Source organism: Pelobates fuscus, chromosome 8 (assembly GCF_036172605.1).
Source record: "Pelobates fuscus isolate aPelFus1 chromosome 8, aPelFus1.pri, whole genome shotgun sequence".
Lineage (NCBI taxonomy): Eukaryota > Metazoa > Chordata > Amphibia > Anura > Pelobatidae > Pelobates > Pelobates fuscus.
Window position 1 is genome coordinate 103,018,128 of NC_086324.1, and position 22,594 is coordinate 103,040,721.

The 22,594-nt window shown below is 40.0% G+C and overlaps 1 protein-coding gene across 3 annotated transcripts in view; it reads right to left on the reverse strand.

Moving 5' to 3' along the window:
- PGAP1 (post-GPI attachment to proteins inositol deacylase 1) overlaps positions 1 to 22,594 on the reverse strand; it is a 492,260-nt gene that overhangs the window by 334,024 nt on the left and 135,642 nt on the right. The window lies entirely within an intron of this gene.

Genomic DNA, 22,594 nt, shown 5'->3' on the forward strand with positions numbered 1-22,594 from the left:
CGCGACCGGAGGAGAAGAAAAACCGCAGGAGGGGCAGCGTAATGCCCCCTCTTCCCCCTGCGGACCTGCAAGCAGGCGGCCACGTGTAAAGCCTCCGGTCGGCGGTACCATAACACCGCGACCGGAGAAGAAGAAAACTACAGGTGGGGCAGGACAATGCCCCCTCTTCCCCCTGCGGACATGCGGTCCGCAGATAAAGCAGGCGGCAGGCGGCCACGTGAAAGCTTCCGGCCGGCGGGTGTGAGCAATAACACAGAACCCCGCCGACCGGAGGAATGAGGTCCAGGGGAACAGAGAAGGGAAAATTAAAGGGGACAGAGAGGGAAAGAATCCCCAGGGAGATGAAAATGAAGCCAAAATAAACAAACTCCCCACAAGCCCCAGAGCAATATGCAGAGGAGAGTAAAGTGAAAATACATAAACAAGTCCCTAAATAAAAAATAAGTGAAACACTGAAAATATAATTAAAATCATACAGCCACCCACTAATATTAGCAGGAGGCATTGGTACTCTGACCTGTACTGATGCGGAGCAGCAAAGAAAGAGGAAATGATGCCTGGGGAGGGGAGTTTTATAGTACCTAACTTTTTTCTGATTGGTTGTTTTTCTGTGCTGCTGTGGAGTTCTAGTAAAGAGAGACTTAAGCAAATACGAAGCCTCCTGTCATGTTATAAAATTTAATATAAATTATATATACATATGTAATTTCATGTTTCTACGTGTATATTTAAGTAATCTTTTAACATAATTAGGTGATTTGATTAATTAAAATTTGATTGACATACCTGACAACACTGGGAGAAAGTGCAGAGAATTTAATTTGCAAGCACTATATTTGACCCTGTAACTCTCCAAGACAACATAAAACCTGTACATGGGGGGTACTGTTTTACTCGGGAGACTTCGCTGAACTCAAATATTAGTGTTTCAAATTGGTAAATTGTATTACAACGATGATATTTTAAGTAAAAGTGAAGTTTTTTGCATTTTTTTTTACAAACGAACGGCACTTTTATGGACTATATTATTGTTGTAATATGTTTTACTGTTTTAAAACACTAATATTTGTGTTTAGTGAAGTCTCCCGAGAATAACAGTACCCCCCATGTACAGGTTTCATGGTGTTTTGGAAAGTTAAAGAGTCACATATAAGGCTTGCATTTCATTTTTTTGACATTGAAATTTGCCCGATTGGTTATGTTGCCTTTGAGAGCGTATGGTAGCCCAAGATGGAGAATTACCCCCATGATGGCATACCATTTGCAAAAGTAGACAACCCAAGGTATTGCAAGTGGGGTATGTCCAGTCTTTCTTTGTAGCCACTTAGTCACAAACACTGGCCAAATATTAGTTTTTTGCTTTTTTCACACAAAAACAAATATGAACGCTAACTTTGGCCAGTGTTTGTGACTAAGTGGCTACTAAAAAAGACTAAACATACCCCACTTTTAATACCTTGGCTTGTCTACTTTTTCAAATGGTATGAAATTATTGGGGTAATTCTCATTCCTGGGCTACCACACCGTCTCAAAGGTAACATTACTAATCTGGCAAATTTCAATTTGAAAATGGAACGTTCTATATTTGACCCTGTAACTTTCCAAAACACAATAAAACCTGTTAATGGGGGGTACTGTTGTACTCGTGAGACGTCGCTGATTACAAATATGTGCATTTTTTTGCAGTAAAAGCTAACAGTATTATGACATTTACAGCTAAAATGTGAGGCGGAACTACAAATTTTAATTTTTTTTTTTTTACATTTCTCAGTTTTTTATTTTATTCATAATAAATTATGTTTCATATATAAATATGTGATATGAAATGAAAGCCCTGGTTCTCCTGAACAAAATTATATATAATATGTGTGGGTGCATTTAATATGAAAGAGATGAATTACGGTTGAACAGACATATAGCACAAATTCCAGTTTTTGTTTACCTTTTGTTTTGATCAGAAAGTGTACTATTGACACCGTCCTGAAGGGGTTAAATAATTCGGAGTATTCCTACATTAATATACAATTCCCGTCTATACCAGTTATAGATTTTCTTCCTAAAATACACAAGGACATAATAAATCCCTCTGGTCGTCCCATAGTTTCAGGTATTAATTCAGTGCTTTCAAAGCTTTCTGAATATATAGATATAATTTTGCAACCTTATGTACAAAAGACCAAATCCTACCTAAGGGATATATGGGTCTTCTTCAAATTCTAAAAAATATAGATTGGGATGATAATTACATTTTAGTGAGAAGTGACGTGCAGTCGCTATATACACCATCATCCCGCATAATATTGGTTGTAACACAATAAGAAATATATTGGAAAAAGAAAATAATATCTCAAAAATGCAAATTGATTTTATTGTGGAAGGTATCCAGTTGATTTTTAGAAAATAATTATTTTTGGCTTTATGATACATTTTATCTGCAAAAAACTGGTCCGACGATGGGGACTAGGTTCGCCCCTAGCTATACCAACCTCGTTATGGTGGACTGGGAAGACTCCTCTGTATGGGGAGGCATGCCTGGGTGGCGAACCTGGTTCTCTATCACAACTACATTGTTTATTTGATTTTTATCTGGAAGGGGCCAGAGAAAGCTTTAGGTGATTTTTTTTACTTTTTAAAGGTAAACACCAGAGGTATAATCTTAAGCTCTAATTACAGCAAAACTTCTATCAATTTCTTAGACCTGGAAATTTATGTGGAAATAATACTATAAAAAGTTGCACATTTTTTAAAAAAGTACATACTAACACCTTCATTGACCCACTAGTTGCCACTATGCCCCATGGCTGAATGGTGTACCAAAAAGTCAGTTTTTAAGATTAAAAAGAAATTGCACAGACAGCATTACTTTTAATACACAAGCTCAGATTCCAAAAGATAAATTAATTGAAAAGAAGTACAATACCACCACCTTAGACACTCTTATTGAAAATGTAGGTACCCTTGACAGAAACACTCTGCTGGAATATAAACCGAAACAAAAACAAGACATAGTACTTCCTTTAGTTTTTATTTACAGCAACAAAAGTAACCAAATTTAAAAAATTATCAATAAACATTGGGATATACTTAAGGAGAATAATATCCTGATAAAGATCCTACCGTCCAAACCCAAAATCGTATTCAGAGGAGCTCCTAATCTCAGATCCTTCCTAACAACAAATGACACAAAAATATCGACTAAACAAAAAACACTTTGTAACGGATCGCCTGGCACCCAGACTGGGTACCTCCGTTGAAGGATGCTCCTAGCGCATCCTGAGGACTCAAAGCACGGCAGCAGACACCATAACCACTGTAGACTCCTCCAGAGAGCAAAACAGGAACCAGCTATTCCAAAAGCTTAACAGTGATGTAGCAAGGGAATATGACAAGCATAGCAATCCCTTGTAGCAGATTCCCCCAATAAGAGACAACACTCCAAATTGAGGGTAAAGTAGAACTGACTGTGCTGGCACACCCAGCCTGGTTTTTATTACGGTCTTGCACATAGAGGACCGCCCACAGGGAGGTATAAAATAATCAATAAAATAACAGTTACAACTCACAGTAAAGTCCTTCCCTCTGCCTGTGATACAATTATCTTATGGGAAATTTAATTATCACAGGCAGAGAAATACAGCTTTTACAAATATATTATAACTTTAAAACTATACATTACATTCACATAAATTACATATTCACAATCAATCCATTCAGCGGAACAACATATGAAAAAATGGCACGAATCAGACCAGGGGTTCAAAAGTTAGCAAAAGTATTAATAAAACCCACTGCCAGCATGGCTTTCCGGCCCAAACCAGTTTCACAAGAGTCCTCTATCCTGGAGAGGTAATCAAATTATATCCAGGGATAAAGGCAGACTCCATTGAGCACATGTTAGCAAAAGGTACAAAAAGACACAAAAATACATCACTCCTATCATACTGAACAGAACCCCCACATTCAACAGCGCTCAGATGCCACAAACACAGTCAAATCGCCATGGAGTTTAAGTTTAGCATGGGCTAATGAGAGGGCCATGAGAGGGCCATAGTCTGAAAGAGACATACACAGTCCAATAGAATTCCATATGCTGCTTAAAGGGCCAGTGGCAGTATAATAAAATACAGTACGCCCAAATGTTGCACTTGAAGGGCCAAATCTCCCAGGGACCATAATCACAGGGCAGGAGGCGGGCAAGCAGCCCCCTCCAAAAGCTCATGGCAAACTCTGTTAAAGGGGTGAGTTTGCTACACACTTTTTTTTAAAAAACAAGTATTTTTCAAATGTAAAATGTGTTCGGCATGCAAATACACAGATAATTCCTGTAATAGTACTACTAAATTTAAGTCAAATATCACTAACAAAGAATACAAAATAAATCATTTAATCACCTGTAATATTAAAAATTTAATTTACGTATTGGAGTGCCCTTGCGGTCTCCAATACGTAGGCATAACAACTAGAAAACTTGAAACCAGGATAGCCGAACATTGCAGGAATATTCTAAAAGGGTTTGCTAACCATACAGTGTCCAAACATTTCCAAATACACAATAATACCATATATACTCGAGTATAAGCCGACCCGAATATAAGCCGAGGCCCCTAATTTTACCCCAAAAACTGGGAAAACGTATTGACTCGAGTATAAGACTAGGGTGGGAAATGCAGCAGCTACTGGTAAATTTCTAAATAAAATTAGATCCTAAAAAAATTATATTAATTGAATATTTATTTACAGTGTGTGTATGAATGCAGCGTGTGTGTATGAGTGCAGCGTGTGTGTATGAGTGCAGCGTGTGTATGAGTGCAGTGTGTGTATGACTGCAGTGTGTGTGTGTGTGTGTGTATGTATGAGTGCAGTGTGTGTGTGTGTGTGTATGTATGAGTGCAGTGTGTGTGTGTGTGTGCAGTGTGTGTGTGTGTGCAGTGTGTGTAGTGTGTGTGTGTGTGTGTGTGTGCAATTATTTTTTTTTATTTTTTTATTTTAATATTTTTTTATGGTTAATTTTTATTATTTTATTTTATTATTATTTTTTATTATTTTAATATTTATTTTTTATTATTTTATTTGTAATATTTATTATTTATTTTTTTTTCGTCCCCCCTCCCTGCTTTATACATAGCAGGGAGGGGGGCTCCTTCCCTGGTGGTCTAGTGGCATTGGTAGTTCAGTGGGGGGGAGGAGGGGGCTGTCAGAGAGTTCACTTACCTCTCCTGCAGCTCCTGTCAGCTCTCTCCTCCTCTGCGCCGGTCCGTTCAGCACCTCTATCAGCTCACACTGTAAGTCTCGCGAGAGCTGCGGCTCTCGCGAGACTTACAGTGGGAGCTGACCGAGGTGCTGAACGAAGCTGTAGGAGAGGTAAGTAAACTCTCTGACAGCCCCCACAGCCCCTGTCTGTATTATGGCAATGCAAATTGCCATAATACAGACTATTGACTCGAGTATAAGCCGAGTTGGGGTTTTTCAGCACAAAAAATGTGCTGAAAAACTCGGCTTATACTCGAGTATATACGGTAATCCTAAATTCCTGAAATTTTACACTATAGATGTCTGCACTTTACCATGGAGAGGTGGCAATATTATAAAAATCCTTGGGCAGTGTGAAATGAAATGGGTCTTTTATCTAAAAACTTTAATTCCCACCGGGCATAATTCAGACTTTGATCTTTACAATTTTTTATAACCCCCGTTTTTAATATATAATTTTTTTTCTCATCATTTCATTTATTCTTCCATTGATCATTAATGCCTATAGCTCTGTATTCAAATTTACCTTCTGTTTTACACTTATTGTTAATATGATTTATGTGTTGCTGTAAATTTTATTTTTAATTTTATAATTTTTATGTGAATTACACTTATTATTTTTCATTATTTAATTTGCTTAAGACTGTATCTTCTAGATTTGTTATTATATGAAGTATATTTTTAAACTTGTATTGGCATTTACAAAGATGCTCTTAGATCCAGTTATAACCATGTACTCAATTTTTGTATTATTTTGGTTCTTTTCACACTGTTATTTTTCCCTAAATTATACTTATTTTTATTTAATATAGTCTATGCATAGATAATATTATTATTATTATTATTATTATTAATTGGAGTTGTTTTAGTGTCTTATCTCAACATTTTCTTATTTTTATATCTACAGAGGGAGAATTGAAAAATGACGATAGCATAACCTCCCTGACTCAAGTAACGCCTCGAAAACTGCAAACACTTAATCGGTTTAATGGCTGTACAGGGTTGTCGGCGTTCGTTTGCACGTGGCGGCGGCCATTTTGTTTAGTCAAACGCACTCAGCGGTGTCTGGTCGTCAAACGCGTGGAACTATTTTCGGCTACTTTTTCCACGAACATCGCTGAAACTTCTACCTTCCGTGCGTTTGGCTAAACTCATGCGAACAGAGCGCTATTTCTCAAGAATAAACTCACGAACAAGCCTCATCCAAAGATAGTAAGCACGAACTGATCCGTTCGTGCAATTTGAACTTTATTTACATGGAAAGATAGACCGACCGCACAGCCTGAATCTGTGGAACTGTTTTGGGCATGGGAACAAGTGTGCGGTCGGTCCAAAGAGACTTTCGACTATCTCCTGAACCTCTGAACAGATTTATGTGAATTTTGAATATGTTTGTCCCCAAGTTATGCTGGTTATAAAAATATAAATTCATATTGGATGTAAAATCGTAGAGTTATAAAAAATTATAGAAAGTATGATTTTGCAGCTTGGAGACAATGGAGTAGATACAGTAACTCAATTATCTCCCAAGCATAGGGGAGGGAATATGTGGTTTGTAACCATTGTTTAATTGGCTAATGTATAATTGTTTGTGGGTGTCTCCCTTGCATGGGAGAACTGCATAAAAAGAGAGTACCTGCTATTAAACCTTCAGTTCTTCTTCACCCTCAATCTAGAGTCTTGTCTCTTATTGGGGGTAAAAGCTATAAAGCTATCACACTAGCTCTTGTAAGAGCTTCTTCACTTGGATCACTACTGGATGCTGAGAATACCCCTCACAGATCGGGAGAAAGACACCCTCCAGCAGTAGAAACCCCTCTACTACCCGGGGTAACCGCTACAGGAGCTACTGCCCCTTTATCTCTCTTATACAAATTACCTGTCCACCATTTTTTGGATCCCCAGCTTATCCAGGCAGATGCCATTTTGTTGGACCAAATAAAGATTAAAAATAATAATAATAATACTAATTGGTAATGTGACTATGATGTCACAAAACCGTTATTTTCAAAATCCTAACCCTATTTAAGCAGCTCAGGTCCCATTCACTCTGTAAAACACTTTTGATAAAGCCTATCCAAGGAGAAACGCGTTAAGTGTATTGTTTAATAATTTTTTGTTATCACTATTTTATTATATATTATATTACTTTTATATTTTTTTAACATTAAAGTATTTTTTTTAATTGGACCTAACTTTGCTGCTGTTGGATTGTTTGGAGCTATATCCCTGGTGGAGATCATACCACCCAAGCGCTTTGGATTGAGCAAACCGGAACTTTAGCATGTGAGTAGGTTTAACTCATTTATTTCTGCTTACACAGCTTTTTACTGTGTACACTATTGTGGTTCTGTTTGTTTATCTCCACATATACACAGACGGAAGAATTTATATATACACTTGTATCCTTGAGAGGGGATCATGCCATTGTAAGCGCTATCAGAGGAGCCAGGTTTTACGGCTCCATTACGAGTGTACATTTTATAGTTTTTACCTACCCTTGCTTCATAGCTCTACATACTTCACCATATACGATTTTTGTTTTTATGAGGATATCCCTAACCACGCCTATAACTCGATGAATTGCCTCTGCACTTGATTCATAGGCGGGGATTATTCCGCCCAGGCGCATACACTGGAGCTGTATTGAAGCTCCAGGAAAGTATGAGTGCACATCTTTTATTTTATCACCACTACAGTTTTATATATTTTTATTTTTATCACCACTACAGTTTTAAATAATACACTAGAATTTCTTCTCTGGTTCTCTTCACAGATACCTTGTCAAGGATTACTGAAGCACTGCACCTACCCCCCTGTTTTTATCAAGTTTTCTCCAAAGAACTGTTATTTTGCCCTAGCACAAAACTTGATCACATTGAGCTCTACTCTGACATGGAAGAATTTTTCAGAAGGATGCGACTTACGGAATAGTTCCATGACAAATAGAGCACTGAAACAACAATGGAATACAACAGGAAAAATAACACTAATTTCAGTCCAGCACCAGGACAAAATGCCAAACTGGACAGTTACATTTCAAGTTTACATCTAAGAACAGTATCCTTGACATCCAAGCAAAACCAAAAGAAAATGTTTCATAATCTCTCAGTACAGGAACAAACCGCTATAAATGACTTACAAAATAATCATACTATCACCATCAAACCAGCAGACAAGGAAGGAGCAGTAGTAATAATGAACCCCCAGGACTACATAAAATTGGCACCCCAATATGCTAATATATTTATGGCAGATCTTGAACAGAGATTCCTAGAAATACAGCACAACAAACCATACACATATTATCGCTATAACGATGAAATCTTCCTAATTTGAACCAACAGCTAAGAAAAACTGAAACCGTTCCATGACTCTTAATTTATTCAATCCATAAAAAAAAAAATGTAATATTCCACTAGATCTGTGACATGCAACAATGGCACAATCCACACCTTGGTTTACAGAAAACCCACAGACAGGTGCAGTTACCTTCACAGCTACCTTCACAGCTCCAGCTTCCATCCCTCCCAAACTTCACGCACGCGCCTGCTACAGTACAGAGATAAAAAAATATCTACACGAGTACCACTTATGGTCACCTACAACCCAGCTCTTGAGGAAATATGGAAAATCATTAAAGACCTACAACCAATGTTAACAGAATATGAGACTCTGAAAACATTTTCTCTGAAACACCCATTTTAGCCTACAGACAACTACCAAACCTTGGGAAGAATAAAGAAATCAGGACCAGTCAATGCAAAAATCCTTGCTGCAAACCGTGTCAGCACATATGCAGAGACAACACAGTCACACACACACAACAATAAAACCTACAGCATTAAAGGTTTATACTCCTGCATATCCAGCAATGTGGTATACATGAGTCAATGCACCAAATTACACCTAGGATGCTACATTAGGAAAACCACCCAACAATTAAATGGCAGAATGCAGACACTGCATTAAACACCACAAATAATAATCCTACTGCACTCCTGTGGGACACCACTTTAACAAGCCTGGCCACTCAATGAAGGACCTAAAAATCAAAGTGCTGAAAAGGTGTTTTTTTTTTTGTTTTTGATTTTTAAATACCCAAGAATGAAAAACCTTTGAAGCCAGAATGATCAAATTGTTTAACAGCAAGAATAGATGACTAAATATTGATTTGGGTTTCCTGTCCCACTACCAACACTTTACATGAACACTCCCCAAACATTATCCTACTGTTCTATCATATGTATCAACATTTAAAAATGCATTCCAATATGTTTATTCTATCAATATACATAGTACTATGTGTAGACCTATGCGTTCCCATACTCTTATGCATGTATTCTTATATATGTGACTGTGCATTTATATTTATGTGTATGTATATGTGTTTATATGTGTATATATATATATATATATATATATATATATATATATATATATATATATCCATGGAGTCAGATGTATCACAGGTGGGGTGAGTAAATATCATTTTTATGCTATAAATGTGGGGTTGTTTGTATGCACAGTGTGTCCTGACGAAAGCTTGAGGGGATCAAGCTGAAACATTTACCTTTTTGATGTTTTAGTTAAGGTAATACAAGTTATATTTTATATTGGTCCCTGAAGTGCTATCTCTGGCAATTTTTTTGTATATGTGAATAGGTGTATGTGTACATATACATATATATGGGTATATGCATGTGTAGACACATTGGTACAAATAATGATGTGTATAGTGTTCTCTTATCACAAATAGCAGCAGTCCACCTACAAGGAGTTCCCATACCTTGTGAATAACAAGTAGATAAATAGAAACAAATGGTGAGTCATGCTTGGTAATTAAAAAAAGAATTATACATACAATTAACGTAGGAGGATAATTGTGAGATGTATCGTTAACAAAGAAATGTACAATAGTGTAATACTGTAAGAAATGCAGTAAATATAAAGACAGTGCTAATAGAACATTCACACTTTCCAGAGCTTCAATTAGCTCTAAAATTTCCAGGACGGAACAATCCCTGTCCAAGGATATAATGTCAGATATCTTGAGCAGCAATCAGTAATATGTGGAGGGAAGCACAGATAGGAAAACCATGGTGTAGTCCAAATATGAAGTGAACATATTATACTGGTAAATATTGATGCATGTGGATTGATGTATGTGTATGTGCGCATGTACATATATTTGGGCATTTGGTTGTATTTATATGTATATTGTTGTACTTACTTGTGTACACTTGTACATATACACTACTTGTGTATATGTACATGTGTGTAAGTGTGACACTGTGTGTGTGTCTGTGTGTCTGTGTATGATGGATATAGGCATTCATGCATATCCTGTAACTCTTGGATGGGAATTCACGCATTCTTAATCTAAAGTAATAAAAAAAAAAATTTTCTTCCCTCTCACTCTGATCTTCACAGAAGATATTTACGACCCTCTGCAAGAATGGCGTCTATTTTCTAACAAACCTGTGTCTTACCTGCACTATGTCGCTTTAACCCCTGTATCACAACTCAACTTTGAATTCTATGTGTCGTCTTGCTCAGAAATGCTTTAGACTTGAGAAAGGGAGGTTCTCCTGAAAGCTTGTTATTACAAAATGATGTTAGTCCAATAAAAAAGGTATTACAAGATATTAATTTTATTTGTGTTTTACATCTACATCACTGAACTAATACGACTACAATCTCTACTTGAACACTATATTATATATCATCTCTTCATCAGGTCTGAAGCAATTGGATAGAGTTAAACACTTAAAACAACTGATGTTAGAGAAGGGGAGGGAAGGGGGTGAGTGGGGTGTCATAAATAGCAGAAGATGTGCCTGAAAGTGAAAGTTTCAGGTTGGCTGAGAATAGCCAGAAAAAGTAAACAGAAGAGTCAATAAGCTTGTTATAAAAAAAAATAAAAATAAATAAACAAACAAACAAGAAAACAGCAGAGCAAGGTATGCAAGTATATAGTTGCATATATATATATATATATATATATATACATACACATACATATATATATATATATATATATATATATATATATATATATATATATATATATTCCTGTCCTAATGTTTTTAATACCCCACCTCCTATAGTCTGTAAGCTCGTTTGAGCAGGGTCCTCTTCAACCTATTATTCCTGTAAGTTTTATTGTTACATCCCCCCTCTCAAAATATTGTAAAGCACTACGGAATCTGTTGGGGCTATATAAATAGCAATAATAATAATAATAATAATAATAATAATAATAAATGTATATAAATTGATCCAATAAAGGTGAAACAAGAATATTGAACAAGAACTATACAAGACATTAAGATGTGTGTTTATAAAAAGTTTTGGTAGTGTGTGAGAAAGCCAGAGTCTATATTAAGTCCTTCATTTCTGGTGTTGAAATGTGTGATCATTTTCATCTCAAATGTTTTTCGTTAATGAGAGTCTTTGAAATTCCCTTTAAGAATTTTAATCTTGAGGTTTTGGAGTGACCAGTCTGGGTGAAGTGATTACCAACAGGGGTTCAATATCTGTTTTCCTTGTGGTTCTTGATTGAGTGTCTGTGTAGATTCATTCGGAGATGCAGCTTAAGCAAGTTTCTCCAATGTAGCAACTTTTGTCACACAATGTACACTGTATCATGTACAGTACACCACATTCGCAGATGTGCACAAATATGATTCCTTAATGTTGCCTAATAGAAAACATTCTTAAGCCTCTAGTTATCAAGGCTGAGAGCTTTATACAGGACATTACAGACTTCCTCAATAAACTTAACCAGATAAATGAACTACCTGAAAACGCTATACTAGTAACATAAGGATGGTATTAGGGCTTGCATTAAATAAGTAAGTGCGCTGGATCTTGCGTATTGTATAAATTGGCCCCCAGCAGCACCCTATTTATGCATGTTCAGGTGAGTGCAGTGGATTTTCCCCAAGTAAGTGGGTTAATCTCATAAGAGCAGACATTAAGCTGTTAGAGAAGGACATGCCAAAGATGGGGTACATTGACGTTGTGGCAGGCTTATGCAATGTATTATCATATAATGTAACTAAACCCCCATTATTTTTGCCTAGATTATGTGTTTAAAAAAAAACTAATACAATCGGTCAACATTGAAGTTGCAGTTGAGTGGATATGTGAGTGCGCTGGATCTTGTGTATTGTATAAATTGGCCCCCAGCAGCACCCCATTTATGATGCACGTTCAGGTGAGTGCAGCCCCCTTGGTTTATTTATATATATATATATTTATTATTACTTTATAAAATGAAGTATGTAATATATATTTAAAGTATTATTATATATGAATATTCCGTTAATAAAATATGTTCAATTTAAAAAAAAAAAAAAAATGTCTTATTGAAGAATAGTGATCATATGAAGCCATTTATTAATTTATTATCACATAGTTGTTTGGCTCCTTTTTAAATCATAATCAAAGGTTAAATAAAAGGTTAAATTAAACACCTGTGGCTTTTTAAATTGCAGTTAGTGTGTGTATAAATAGTCACATGGATGCACTGAGCAGGATAGCTATAGAGCCATGGGGAGCAGAAAAGAACCTGTGTAACAAGGCAATGGAACTTTATAAAGATGGAATAGGATATAAATAGATACCCAAAGTCTTGAAATTGCCAGTCAGTACTGTTGAATTACTTATTAAGAAGTGGAAAATTCAGGGATCTCTTGATACCAAGCCAAGAAAGATTTCAGCACACAAGAAGAATTGTTCGGGATACAAAGAAAAACCCACAGGTAACCTCAGGAGAACTACAAGCTGCTCTGTAAAAAGACAGTGTGGTTGTTTCAAGGAGCACAATACGACGATAATTGAACAAAAATTAGTTGCCTGGTCAAGTTGCCAGAAGGAAGCCTTTACTGTGCCAATGCCACAAAAAAGCCTGGTTACAACATGACACCACCTTGACACGCCTCACAGCTTTTAGCACACTGTAATTCCGAGTGACAAGACCAAAATAGAGCTTTATGCTTACAACCATAAGCGCTATGTTTGGAGCAGGGTCAGAAAAGAAAATCAAAAAAGAAAATGTTTTTTTGGGGGGGGCGGGGAGGTGGGAAATGGGGTGACTTCTAAAGGCACAGGAAATCTTGTGAATATTGATGGCAAGATGAACGCATGGGATGCTCTTGGACTTACCAGCATGACAATGACCCTAAGCACAAGGCCAAGTTGATCCTCCAGTAGTTAAAGCAGAAAAAGATGAAAGTTTTAGAGTGGTCATCACAGTCTCCTGACCTTAATATCATTGAGCCGCTCTGGGGAGATATCAAATGTGCGGTTCATGCAAGACGACTAAAAACTTTGCATGACCTGGAGACATTTTGCCAAGACGAATGAGCTATACCACCTGCAAGAATTAGGGGCCTCATAGACAACCATTACAAAAGACTGCATGCTGTCATTGATGCTAATGGGGGCAATACACAGCATTAAGAACTAAGGGAATGCAGACTTCTAAACAGGGGTCATTTGATTATTTTCTTTGTTGCCATGTTTTGTTTTATGATTGTGCCATTCTGTTATAACCTACAGTTGAATATGAAGCCCATACGAAATAAAATAAATCTGTTTTGCGTGCTCAATCATGTTTTTTTTTTTTTTTTTTTTTAATATGGTACATACAGTGAGGGAAAAAAAGTAGTTGATCCCCTGCAGATTTTGAACGTTTGCCCCCTGATCGAAATGATCAGTCTATAATAATAATAATTTGTATAAGACAGTATAACAAAAAAATAAACCAGAAAAACGCATGTCAAAAAAGTTTTAAATTGAATTTCATGTCAATGAGTGAAATAAGTATTTGATCCCTTCAACTTAGTACTTTGAGGCAAAACCCTTGTTGGCAATCACAGAGATCAGATGTGTCTTGTAGTTGGCCACCAGGATTGCACACATCTCAGGAGGGATTTTGTCCCACTCCTCTTAGCAGATCCTCTCCAAGTCATTAAGGTTTCGAGGCTGACGTTTGGCAAACCGAACCTTCAGCTCCCTCCACAGAGAACCACTCCAGGACCTTAACATGCTTCTTCTTGAGCCACTCCTTTGTTGCCTTGGCTTTGTGTTTTAGGGCATTGTCATGATGGAATACCCATCCACGACCCATTTTCAATGCCCTGGCTGAGGGAAGGAGGTTCTCACCCAAGATTTGACGGTACATGGCACCATCCATCGTTCCTTTGATGCGGTGCAGTTGTCCTGTCCCCTTAGCAGAAAAACAACCCCAAAGCATAATGTTTCCACCTCCATGTTTGATGGTGGAAATGGTGTTCTTGGGGTCATAGGCAGCATTCCTCCTCCTCCAAACACGGCGAGTTGAGTTGATGCCAAAGAGCTCAATTTTGGTTTCATCTGACCACAACACTTTCACCCAGTTCTCCTCTGAATCATTCAGATTTTCACTGGCAAACTTAAGATGGGCCTGTACATGTGCTTTCTTGAGCAGTGGGACCTTGCGGGCGCTGCAGGATTTCAGTCCTTCACGGCATAGTGTGTTACCAATTGTTTTCTTGGTGATTACGGTCCCAGCTGTCTTCAGATCATTAACAAGATCCTCCCGTGTAGATCTGGGCTGATACCTCACCATTTTCATGATCATTAAAACTCCATGAGGTGAGATCATGCATGGAGCACCAGATCGAGGGAGACTGACCGTTATTTTGGGTTTCTTCCATTTGAGAATAAATCGCACCAGCTGTTGTCACCTTCTCACCAAGCTGCTTGGCTATGGTCTTGAAACCCATTCCAGCCTTGTGTAGGTCTACAATCTTGTCCCGGACATCCTTGGACAGCTATTTGGTCTTGGCCATGGGGGAGAGTTTGAAATCTGATTGATTGCTTCTGTTATACAGGTAAAATACACCATTAAAATTACAGACGATTTGTCAGTGGACTAACGTTTAAAATCCGCAGGGGATGAAATACTTTTTCCCCTCACTGTATATTACCAATTCTCTAAGGGTATGCAAACCTTTGAGCACAACTGTATTTCTACACATAATACATTTATTACAAGCCTTTATTATAACTTATTTAATTTTCAGGCACTTTGGAGGACTGCCTGATAACCCAGGGAAACCCCCGGCAGGCAGGTCATGGCCACCTATTGTGGCCATGTGACCAAATGGCCCTAGAAAACCAGAAAACAGAGTTGTGCTGCAGGGGGACAGTTGGGATTGTCATGGATCACCGATCTAGGTAAGTGCAGAGTGGTGCAGCAGGTGGCGGACAACTGGGCATACTATACCGTCCTGCTGCATTTAGAGACGCCTTCTTTAGGATGGCATAGTATGCCCACCGGGGTAAATGGGTTAAGCTCCAAACTGATTATAGCCTGCCAATGACAGTTGCATTGCATGACACTTTGTTTCTATGACAATGGTCAAGAGATATCACTGGTGAGATTACAAGGCCAGTTTAGGTGTGGGAGTAGGATTCCCATGGGAACACGCTGGGGGTGCGCCAAGTTTGATGTTTACGCTGGTGTTCTTACATTTTTTTAATGATTCTTTATTTTTCCAATGACAAAAGGTAATACATTTTGTACAGTGTGGCTCATGCAAAAGCCCATTTGTGGTTCAGATCTATATATTTGCTTCATAATCAGAAAAACAGAGGCTCATAACATAGTCTATTCGGTGTACACCTATTTTGCAGTTTCTCGTTGTCATTGGTTTTAGCAAGAACTAACAACAATGTGAACATGTTTAACTTTGGTAACAATGTGATTAGATTGCCTTCTTGTTTTGGCAACTAAGCGTAATAAACCTTGGGCCGGAGCACCAGTTATCTCGGCCCTCTGGTGAAGAATACGGAGTGGAGTGGGGTGGGGTGAGTCAACTGGTGTGTCTTGGTCGTTTGTTTCGGTAACGTGTCCCCTGTCTGTCTATGTGCCATTGTTGGTCACTGTAGCTTTCCCAGGGTTCCCATGTTCTAGAAAATGTTTTGGTGGAGCCCCGTATTTGGGCTGTGAGTTTGTCCATGAGGTGGCATTCTTTGATTTTATTGAGCACTGTGGTCATTGGAGGAATGTTAGGTTGTAGCCAGGTCTGGGCCAGGGCCTTTCTGGCTGCCAGGGCTATTTTGTTGAGCAGTTGTTGGTCTGGTATGGGTCAATTGTCTAGGGGTCTGGCCAGCAGGAACGTCCATGGATTTAGTTCTGTGTTCTTAATTTTTACTATATATATATATATATATATTAGTGGTGTATGACTTTGTCCTGCTGAAAGTTTTTTATTGAAAAACTGAAATGTTGATAAATAAAAGTTAGGTTTTTGACCAGATAGATATAGAAATACACACACACTAACACTAAACATTACTCACCACTGCAAGCAGAGCATAGTTACCAAGGGGGAATTTCTACTCACAAGACCTAAAGTTTTACTCGCCATTGGATAGTGGAGAATTTGAGCCCTACAGTAGGTTTACAGTATAAGAAATTTTAACTGTGCGGGGTAATGTGCCAATCAGTATAAAGAAAGACTCACTGTGAAGAGCGGTGTGTGCAAAATAGTATATAAAAGAATTCAACTTGCAGAATAGTGTGTGCCTCTCACACACTATTGAGTATATAAGAATCAATTGTTATACTTGCTCTTGCTTTTTTGTATTCAGAGAATCAGCTTGTAATTGTTTTCCTGACTTAACATCCTTTGCTCTTTTTTATTTATTTTTTGACAAACTTTATTTTATTTTTATTTTTCATCTTTATGCAGTATTACTACAAATTGGCTTTTGAGTAACGTACATATTTAGAGATTTCTATACAACAAGACAGTAGGTTGTACAAACATCATTGACAAACAAAAGTGCGCATTTAAGCTTATAAAGTTACAAATGTAGAGTAAGTTTATAGAATGGTCAATCAATTGGACAAGTATAACTAAACATGTCATCGCCCATTAACAATCCGTGTTTTGAATGCACAACCAGAACTTCTCAGCCCAGGGCTGCTGCACGGGGATATATACCTGTATCATAGAGGAGTAATTTTGCAGTAATCGTCCTATTCAGGGAACGGGTTTGGGCAGTGGACTGTTTGTGTCAGTTGGGTCAGGGTGTTAGGGAGCGTAGGGGGTAAGGGCGGCAGTGTGGGGGACCAGGAGGGAGAGCAAGTGGTGGTAGAAGGAAAAAAGGAGATATAGAGAGGGGAAAAAAAGAAAACAAAGGGGGGGAGGGGAAGTGAAAGGGGGTGAGGGGAAGGGGAAGAGGGGTGTGTTAGTTGCTTGAGTTACCCAAGGCAATGCACATCATCCAAGGGGCCCAGGTCTTACACCTGACTGAACAACCTTGAAGGGTTGCGGTCATTGATTCTATGGCAATTCTTCTACCCTATCAACCCTTTACTGGAAGGTTAGCCCAGTCGTCCGTTTCCAATACGTTGCCGCATTCAGCAGATATTTTGTCAAAGACTTTTTGTAGGATTTCAATGTCATACTAGTATGGTGCAATAGCTAGAAGGACAGCTTAGGGTCTGTGATTTCCTTAATTTTAAAGTTCACCATTGCCCAAAAGGGGAGATGTCAGGGCATGACCACCAGACGTGAAGCATCGTGCCAGTGTCTTACCTACATCTCCAACACTCCTTCAAGTTATCCGCATTCATGCAGTGTAGGATGTCAGGGGTCCTGTACCAGTTAGTCAGCAATTTTTTTGGTTGTGCATAGATTATACATACATGCTTGTATCGCCACAACAGCAGGTACAGGCTTTTCATAAGGCATAGTTTAACAGATGCGTTGCATAGAAGAACAGTGCACATTTGTATTATTATGTAGAACTTGAGGTGTAGGAACAAGCTAATTCTATAGTGGCTGTGGTCCGTGAAGCTGTCGCAGGCTAAGGTTGAATCAACTTGCCGCCACTGAGTGTATGTATGGAGTCGTGCTAAACCACGTGGGTTCACAGGCTTCTAAAAAATATCCGTGGGGTTGCAGAAGTTAATTAACAGTAGGGGCAGATTTCATCTTTCCTGTAAGGTATTATCCAAACCCAAGCTGAGGCTGCTGCCTATTGGGGAGTGTGACCATAGCCTGGGACCTATGTGTTATACGCCCTGACCAAAGGGGGATCAGGGTTATCAAGGTTAAGGATCAAGGTTAAAGAGCATACGATGCTTATGCCTCGAAACAGGTTACTCGCCGGGTCGAGGGAACCCACATTGTCACGATAACTTTGCATCAGAAACATGAGGTAAAGAAAAGATAACAAGAAACATAATTGCAGGGCACTTAAAACAAACACTATTGCTTGAGATAACTGCATAACTTGGGAGATGCCACATTGTGAGGCATAATTCAAGTAGGTGCCCCCAGCTTTTCTCCTCTGCGTGGAGCGAACGGGACAATCCTTGCAGGGTCCCACGTGTATTGCTTGGAGGATTCTGCTATAGCTGACGGTTGCGGTGGGAATCTTAGAGCTTGCAGGAAGGAGGCTGCTTCTGTCAAGGAAATTAGTCTAAGTCTAACCCCATTTATGACCACCGTTAGAGTCCTAGGCAAGCCCCATCTATACTTCACGACAGCTGTACTTAGTTGATTGGTGATATGGCCTAAGGATCTTCTCCACTGCAGCGTGTTTCTAGTTAAATCCTGGAAGAACGTGATGCGGGATGACTCAAATTTGAGCGGGGCTTTGTTTCTCACCATGGTCATTATGCAATTTTTGTCGGAGATCGAGTGGCAGCCTATGATCACGTCTCGGGTGGCCGTAGATGGTGCCTGTGCAGGCTTGGGGACCCGAAAGCAGGTATCATACATTAGCTTTTTAGCCTGTGTGTGCAGCAAGATTGTGGTCAACAGACGCCGGAGGTAGTGAGGTAGTTCTGCCGAGCCTATGTTGTCAGGAGCCCCTCTGACCTTCAGATTGACTCTTGGGCCCTGGACCTCCTGTCTCACGTCTGTGACATCCTCTTCGGAGGCCTGTATCCGGGCCGTTACCGTTTGAACTTCGGTGCGTAGCAGATCAACATCAGTTTCAAACATCTGACTCATGTCCAACATTATGTTGCGGATGTCTTCTTTCGTGGCGAGATTCTGCATATTCTCTTCAGGCGATGCTGCAGAGAGTGCCATGGGTGGTGCAAGTTCCGCCTCCATCTCCGTTGGTAAGTCAGAGCACGTGGAGCAGGCCAACGTGTCGGGGCCCTCTGGGCCGTGGGGTGTAGTAGCATCCCTAATATCACAAGTGTATTTCCACCCGCTTGTGGTTTTTGGGATCAACGTGCTTGCGTGTTGGATCCTCGACAGACAGCTGGATAGGGCCCAATGCCTCAAGAATGGGAGACCAGTCAAGCATGAAGGCCTTAGCAGACGAGAGAGCAGGGTAGGCCCCAGAGCGTCGTCGAGCTTTCCTGCCCATCGGATTGTACAGGAAAGGCATGTGCCGGTAACCCGTTTCGTCAGGGAGAGAAGGTATGATGGCTTTTTGCCCAGTTTCGGTCTGAAAACCTAGATTTGTAGCTTTTTTTTTGTGCCCAAGTCGCTGGAGCTCACAAGAATGGCATCCAAGCGGTTCAATCATCAGGCTCCGCCCCCCAGTTAGTCAGCAATTTAACCCCTTAAGGACCAAACTTCTGGAATAAAAGGGAATTATGACGTGTCACACATGTCATGTGTCCTTAAGGGGTTAAAGCTCATCTCCTGGAGTTTTGAGCTAATTGAGCATTTGTGCGTAAATATGAATATTTGGTCCCATTCCTGCTCAGTCAGTGTCTCTACAGTCTCCCTTTCCCATCTAGCAATGAACTTAGGTGGTGGCCTGTTTTCCACAGATAAAAGCATTGCATACAGTATCGAGACGCCTCTCCCGACATGCCGCCTGGCAGTGCATAGCGTCTCGAAATGCATGAGGTCCCCGTGGAAATGGTGTTTAGTAACTAAGGTGGAATAGGTGGTCTTGATTTGGTGGTAATGGAATCTATCGAGACCAGTCGGGGAGGCGTCAGGGAACATTTCCATCCATGTTTTAAATTTGCCGCTGCCGGACCATTGGTGCATGTAGATCCAGTCCGTCTGTACAAAATTGTGGAGGTCTGCTGGGTTCAGGACTCCGTCAACGTCTGGGTTGTGAGTGATGACTGTCAGTGGGCTGGGGGACGTGGTCAGCTGCTGAGAATAGCTAAGGGAACATCATACTTTATGTGTAGCATCAATCAGGGGGGTTACCAGTTCGTAGGGAACTGAATGTCCAGCCACCCAGCAAGAGTAGCAAGGAGATCCTACACCCAGCCAGTACAGAACGTGTGTCCCAGGCTGTACCCAGAGGTTCCCCGTCCTGTCTGATTGCCTCCAGGAACAGCTCCAGAGTAAGGGCAAACAGGAGAGAGGAGAGGGGGCATCCCTGTCGCGTTCTGTTCCTGATAAGGAACACGTCTAAGAGTGCACCGTTTATCCTTATTCATGCAGATCGGAGGATATCCAGGAGCGCATATGGGGACCGACTCTCATATGTTGCAGAGTGGCATAGAGGTAGGTCCAGTCCAGCCGGTCAAATGCCTTTTCAGCGTCAGTAGAGAGGAACAGCTTCCTTCCCTGTGACCGAGCGGAGATGCTAGGTATGATATTGTAACTGACAGCCATTTTATAATCAGCGGCCAATTAAGTCACCCGCCTTTTCATAAGCATTAGCCAATTTCCTTCATTCTATCTTTCTAGTGTATTGCTAAAAGTGATTATAATCTTTTATAAAGACAGGATGATGTTGAGGGCTCTGGTGGTGGTGTTCCTCGCCTCTCTTCCAGGGATAAATCCAACCTGATCTTGGTGGACGAGATCCGGCAGCATCCTGGACAAGCGCAAGGCCATGACTTTCGTGAATAATTTAAGGTCTGCATTCAAAAGTGAGATGGGACGGTAACTCGCACAACAAGCAAGGTCGTTCCCCTCTTTTGGTATAACCATTACTATTACTTGAAGTCAGTCCTCCGGGAACTGTCATCCGGTCAGGATAGAGTTCAAGCCCCCCAGTAGGTGTGATAATTGGGCGTCCCGGAAGGCGCATATGTAACTGACCAGGAGGCAGTCTGGCTTTGAATAGTTTAATGGCTGCGAACAGCTCTTCAGGAGTCAGGGACTGCTCTAGGTCGTCAGCCATTTCTGGGATGAGCTTACGCGTGACATGCCAGGAGAGAAAGCGCAAGTCCTTTGCTCTTTAATTTGCAACGGTCAAGAGCATGCTAAAGGCTCTAATCCATGGCTAGTCCACGTAAAACATGGACAAGCCATGCATGAGAGTGGATTAGTGGGTGGACAGAACGTGGGTGTCACATCCTGTTCTGTTCTGTGGAGAGGTCTGGCCTTGGCTTCTGATATCCAGTACTCTTTTTACAGTTCTTGTTTAAGTTTTCTGGTTTTCTATATTGTGTCTGGTTGTCTTTATGCTGGGTACATTCCTATTGTCTGGTTTTCTGGGTACATTCCTTTATTCCGTTCCTGGATTCCTTTATATGTTTGTTTTATGTTGCCACACTTTCTTTTTCCATTAATCCTTTTGTTTCAGTTTGTTCCTGCAGGCAGTTGCTTCATGTCCTCTGTCCCTTTCTTTGCAAGTAAGTGCTGTGTGTGTTTTATTAATGTTTATTTAGTCATGCATATCTATGCAGATAGGACCCACCGTAATTGGAGTACTTTGGCGCAGTGGTGGGCTGCATACATCTTGGACATTTATCTATCTCTAAATCTCCAATGTTTTACATATATAGTACTTAGTTATGTCTTCTCTTGTTTTGCCTTGCATCTCTGGTCTTGTTTTATTTTTGTCTAGTATTCCCAGTTCATGTACAGTCCTGCCCTGCCCTGTTCATGTTTCCCTCATGTCTTGTGTATATGTTCTGGGTTCTGCTTTCTGTCCTGATCCGGTTCTGGGCTCTTCTAGTCTTGTCTTGTTTTCTTGTTAGGTGCCTGTTCTAGTCTTGCCTTGTTTCTAGTACTTGATACGTTTCTGCTGCAGAGCCCCCCTTGAGGTGTGCATATCCTCAAGCTCCTAGCTCTTGGGATCCACAGTACCTGCATCATGGCACTTGTATGTGGCCGCACAAACGCTGGTGCTCAACACCAGGGGGCTTGTGGTTACCCTGCATCTGGCCTATTTCCATGCTGAGACTCCCATCATCGTCAGGCACTCAGGGGTCCTGGTTTCCATCCCGCCACCTGTGACAGTGGGTAAGACACAAAGGGGCTGAAGGAACTCCCCCAACTGAGAGGGATGCTAGGCAAAGCAAACTGACAAAGTGTATAGAAAGCTTATAAACATGTGTTACATACGTTTCCAGCTTTATTCTAGTTTCTATGTTTGTGTAGGTTTAACATTT